At 46.5% G+C, this 6,000-nt stretch overlaps 1 protein-coding gene across 1 annotated transcript in view; it reads left to right on the top strand.

The window, feature by feature from the left end:
- LOC149438241 (gamma-aminobutyric acid receptor subunit alpha-3-like) overlaps positions 1-6,000 on the top strand; it is a 79,999-nt gene that overhangs the window by 10,066 nt on the left and 63,933 nt on the right. Inside the window, exon 2 of the mRNA XM_089660096.1 lies at positions 2,673-2,782. The gene's annotated coding sequence lies outside the window, so the exon portion shown is untranslated. The remainder of the gene's footprint in view (positions 1-2,672; positions 2,783-6,000) is intronic.

The following is a 6,000-nucleotide window of genomic DNA, read 5'->3' as shown; positions in this document are numbered from 1 at the left end:
GGTCTCTCTCATCTTTTTAAGTGGAAGAACTTGCACAATTGGTGGGAACTAAATACTTTTTTGCCCCACTGTGTATATATATATATATATATATATATATAAAATTTTTTATTTTTTTTTTTGAACAGAGGAGTAGAGCCTGTTTGGTTAGCAGTCACTTTCCAAAATGTATCTTAAGGCCCGGTTCACACTGATGCAAATTCGGTTTCTGTGCGATTCCCGCACCGCATCACAATTGCAACCCTGCTGCGGGTGCGTACGTTAAGATACGACACCCCGAAACCGGTTCGCAAAATGCGGTACGATGTGCAGAATCGGATGTTCACATCCAATTCTGCTGCGGACAAAAAAAAAGGGTCCTGCCCGATTTTGGTGCGATTTGAGCCATACAAAATGTATGGGTCAAATTTCACCGCACAGAAATCGTTTGTGATTCGAACAGGAATGCGGTGCGGTTCACATGCGATGCACACCGAGGCTCACTTTGCGATATGAATGATTGCAAATAAGGTGAACCTGTGTTAATTTTGAATACCCAATCATGTGCGAGAAAAATGGGAGGGAAAAAAAATGGATTTTTGCTAGAACCTGATTGGTTTACGGAAGTAAACATAATTATTCTTCCATCCGATAATCGGATCGTTAGTACACAGCTTTTGAGAGCCGATCACGACAATTCGTATGACAATATCCGAAGGGACAAGCGCAAAAATTTTTCTCGTACGATACCAGATCGTACAATTTTCCTTTAATCAGTACAGTAGTCGTCCGAAAATACAATACAAATACAATACGTGACATCACTTTCGAAATTCTTTTCTTTCATAGGAGAATTTTTGTATTTTAATATCTTCACTTTCGATGTGAGACTAGCAGGCGAAAAAAAACGGCCGATCGGCCGATAATCTCATCGTGTGTACAGGGCATAATGCTGCAAAATTCGAATGAAAATTCTTAGAAAAGATTTTCGAAAGAAAATTCTTTCAGAATTCAACCCGTGTACTTTAGCTGGCAACGCGGCCAATCTCACACAAGTGCTGCTCATTAAAATAGAAAATATTAGGCCGGCCATGCATGGGTCGATTTTCAAACGAATTACAGAACGAACGATGTTTTCGATTGAAAAATCGTTCAGAATTCGACCCATGTATGGCCTGCTCTAACCCCTCACCTACAGGGCACTTATACCCCCTTCCTGTCCAGGCCCATTTTCAGCTTTCAGCGCTGTCTCACTTTGAATGACAATTGCGCGGTCATGCAACACTGTACCCATATGACTTTTTTATAATTTTTTTGTGACAGAGCTTTATTTTGGTGGTATTTAATCACCTCTGGGGTTTTTTATTTTTTCTTAAACTAAAAACCACTGAAAATTTTGAAAAAAAAACAAAAAAATAACTTTTTTTCTTAGTTTTTGTTATAAAATTTTGTAAATAAGTGATTTTTCTCCTTCACTGATGTTCGCTAATGAGGCTGCAGTGATGGGCACCGATGGGCTACACTGATGGGCTACACTGATGGGCTACACTGATGGGCACTGATGAGGAGGCACTGGTAGGTGGCACTGATGGACATTGACCGGCATCACTGATGGGCACTGAAAGGCACCACTGATAGATGGCACTGATATATGGCACTGTTAGGCTGCACTGACTGGCACTGATGGGTGACACTGAAAGGCAGCTCAGATGGGCACTGATATGTGGCATTGATGTGCACTGTTAGGCACTGATATGTAGCATTGATGTGGCACTGATGGGCACTGACAGCTAGCACTGATGGACACTGACAGGTGGCACTGCTGGGGCTACACTGATCATCAGGGCACACTGATCATCAGCGGCCTTATGATCAGTGTAGATGTCCCCTCTGCGGAATGCTGATTACCGGCTCTCCTCTCCTGTCAACGTGACAGCTCGAGAACAGAGAAATCCCGATAACTGGCATTTCCCTGTTTACATGTGATCAGCTGTGATTGGACACCGCTGATCACATGACCGAGCCGACATCTTTGGCACTTTCCGTGATTGGTGATCCACTGTATCCGAGGGACACAGCGCACCGCCGATCGCCGCGCTGCGCGCTCCCCGAGCTGCGCATGCGCGGTGAGAATGGGAGGACGCCATATGACATCCTCCCAGAACGAGAGAACCGCCTTGCGTCTGTCATATTACTATATGGCGGGCGGGAGGTGGTTAATGTGTCCAAAGTCGGCCATACACGGGTCAAATTCAAAAAATTGTTTTCTTTCGAAAATCTTTTCTAAGAATTTTCGTTCGAATTTCGCACCATTACTAGGCCACAGCAACGGCCGATTTTTGAGCGACCATTTGAGTGATCGGAAATGGGCGAATTTCTAATCCACGATGGGCGAATTGTACGAAAAATGTAATTGAAAAATAAATGAGCTGTGACCTGGAGAGAAAAGGAAATTCTTGGCCACGAAAATTTTTTTCTGTAGCAAAATGTGAAATTAAAGGCATGGTTGGCTGAATTTCGAAATCAATGGTGGCGCCATCGCATTACAGAACGCACGAAAATTCGTTTGAAACCCGACCCGTGTATGGCCCGTACATGACTGATAAATGTACTTGTTGGGTGATTGCTGTGCCCTTTTTTTCTCCGAAAGATTGAATGCCAAAATAAACTCCTTTTGTGTCTTCAATTTTTAGGTTGCTGAACAAAAAAATTATTTGTTGCTGTGGTGGATCTCGCATCTTCAAGATCGGACTTTCCTCTCCAATCAGACAATGAACACTTACCCATAAGAAGAATAAAAACAGTAAGTCGTTCTATCATAATAATTCCTGTAGTCGACTGGCAAATGTCGACCATATTTAAAAAAAAAAAATTATAATCTTTTTATTTTGAATGGTTGTGAGCGAGATATTCAAGAAATGTAAAGCCAACATTTCATATTCCTGATATGCGCCTGCCGTACCATGGGCTTTCCTTTGTATTGCTTCCTTTGTGTGAAATACTTGGTGTTCCTGCCAGTCCCTCTGCGTTCCTATCAAAAACTGACCACACTAGGCATGACAGCGCAGCGTGGTCAGTTTTCTAGCTGTGCTCAGAATTCAGCCTACTCAGCCATTCACTGGGAATATCAGTGCACTACAGTTTCTCCTCCCCAACCTGTCAATGCAGCTGAGAACAGAAGGAATGTGATCACTTATAAAAAGGTATTTCTAATGTTTATATATACTGTGTACACTCACCGGCCACTTTATTAGGTCTACCTTGCTAGTGCCAAGAAAATCTTCCCTGCACCATGACACCACCAGCCTGAATCGTTGTTACAAGGTAGGATGGATCCACCACACCATGACACCACCAACCTGAACCGTTGATGCAAGGCAGGATGGATCCACCACACCATGACACCACCAACCTGAACCGTTGATGCAAGGCAGGATGGATCCACCACACCATGACACCACCAGCCTGAACCGTTGATACAAGGCAGGATGGATCCACCGCACCATGACACCACCAGCCTGAATCGTTGTTACAAGGTAGGATGGATCCGCCACACCATGACACCACCAGCCTGAACTGTTGATGCAAGGCAGGATGGATCCCCCACACCATGACACCACCACCAGCCTGAACTGTTGATGCAAGGCAGGGTGGATCCACCACTCCATGACACCACCAGCCTGATCTGTTGATACAAGGTAGGATGGATCCACCACACCATGACACCACCAGCCTGAACTGTTGATACAAGGTAGGGTGAATCCACCACTCCATGACACCACCAGCCTGATCTGTTGATACAAGGTAGGATGGATCCACCACACCATGACACCACCAGCCTGAACCATTGATACAAGGCAGGATGGATCCCCCACACCATGACACCACCAGCCTGAACCGTTGATACAAGGTAGGGTGGATCCACCACTCCATGACACCATCAGCCTGATTGGTTGATACAAGGCAGGATGGATCCCCCACACCATGACACCACCACCCTGAATCGTGGATACAAGGTAGGGTGGATCCACCACACCATGACACCACCAGCCTGAACCGTTGATACAAGGTAGGGTGGATCCACCACTCCATGACACCACCAGCCTGAACCGTTGATACAAGGCAGGATGGATCCACCGCACCATGACACCACCAGCCTGAACCGTTGATACAAGGCAGGATGGATACACCACACCATGACACCACCAGCCTGAACCGTTGATACAAGGCAGGATGGATACACCACACCATGACACCACCAGCCTGAACCGTTGATACAAGGCAGGATGGATACACCACACCATGACACCACCAGCCTGAACCGTTGATACAAGGCAGGATGGATACACCACACCATGACACCACCAGCCTGAACCGTTGATACAAGGCAGGATGGATACACCACACCATGACACCACCAGCCTGAACCGTTGATACAAGGTAGGATGCATCCACCACACCAAGACACCACCAGCCTGAACCGTTGATACAAGGTAGGATGGATCCCCCACACCATGACACCACCAGCCTGAACCGTTGATACAAGGCAGGATGGATACACCACACCATGACACCACCAGCCTGAACCGTTGATACAAGGCAGGATGGATACACCACACCATGACACCACCAGCCTGAACCGTTGATACAAGGTAGGATGCATCCACCACACCAAGACACCACCAGCCTGAACCGTTGATACAAGGTAGGATGGATCCCCCACACCATGACACCACCAGCCTGAACCGTTGATACAAGGTAGGATGGATCCCCCACACCATGACACCATCAGCCTGAACCGTTGATACAAGGCAGGATGGATCCACCACACCATGACACCACCAGCCTGAACCGTTGTTGCAAGGTAGGATGGATCCACCACACCATGACACCACCAGCCTGAACCATTGATACAAGGCAGGATGGATCCCCCACACCATGACACCACCAGCCTGAACTGTTGATACAAGGTAGGATGGATCCACCACACCATGACACCACCAGCTTGAACCGTTGATACATGGTAGGATGGATCCACCACACCATGACACCACCAGCCTAAACTGTTGATACAAGGTAGGATGGATCCACCACACCATGACACCACCAGCCTGAACCGTTGATACAAGGCAATATAGATTTTTGAAGGTATGGACCAAAACATATTCACGCTATAGTTCTAAAATGGATATGGGCTGAACGTGTACACTCTCAGGTGTAATTTGAGGGTATGTGCATCCAAATTGGAGGAAGGGTTTAGGAATTACAGCTCTTTAGAGTAGCCACCCCCCCTTTTCAAGGGACCAAAAGTAATTGGACAAATTAATATAATCAATAAAATGTTGATTTGTACTAATTTGTTGAGAATCCTTTACTGGCAATGACTGCCTGAAGTCTGGAACCCATGGACATGAGCAAAGACTGGGTTTCCTCCTTTCTGATGCTTTGCCCGAAGTCTGGAACCCATGGACGTGACCAAAGACTGGGTTTCCTCCTTTCTGATGCTTTGCCTGAGGTCTGGAGCTCATGGACAAGACCAAAGACTGGGTTTCTTCCTTTCTGATGCTTTGCCTGAAGGTTGGAACCCATGGATGTGACCCAAGACTGGGTTTCTTCCTTTCTGATGTTTTGACTGAACTCTGGAACCCATGGACATTACCAAAGACTGGGTTTCCTCCTTTCTGATGCTTTTCCTGAGGTCTGGAACCCATGGATGTGACCAAAGACTGGGTTTCCTCCTTTCTGATGCTTTGCCTGAGGACTGGAACCCATGGACATGACCAAAGACTGGGTTTCCTCCTTTCTGATGCTTTGGTCACGTCCATGGGTTTCAGACCTCAGGCAAAGACTGGGTTTCCTCCTTTCTGATGCTTTACCTGAGGTCTAGAACCCATGGACGTGACCAAAGACTGGGTTTCCTCCTTTCTGATGCTTTGCCTGAGGTCTGGAACCCATGGACATGACCAAAGACTGGGTTTCCTCCTTTCTGATGCTTTGCCAGGCTCTAACTGCAGCTGTCTT

This window comes from Staurois parvus, unplaced genomic scaffold (genome assembly GCF_062004578.1).
Source record: "Staurois parvus isolate SC_StPar_1 unplaced genomic scaffold, SC_StPar_1.0 ptg001201l, whole genome shotgun sequence".
Taxonomy (NCBI): domain Eukaryota; kingdom Metazoa; phylum Chordata; class Amphibia; order Anura; family Ranidae; genus Staurois; species Staurois parvus.
This window is presented reverse-complemented; position numbering and strand designations above follow the sequence as displayed.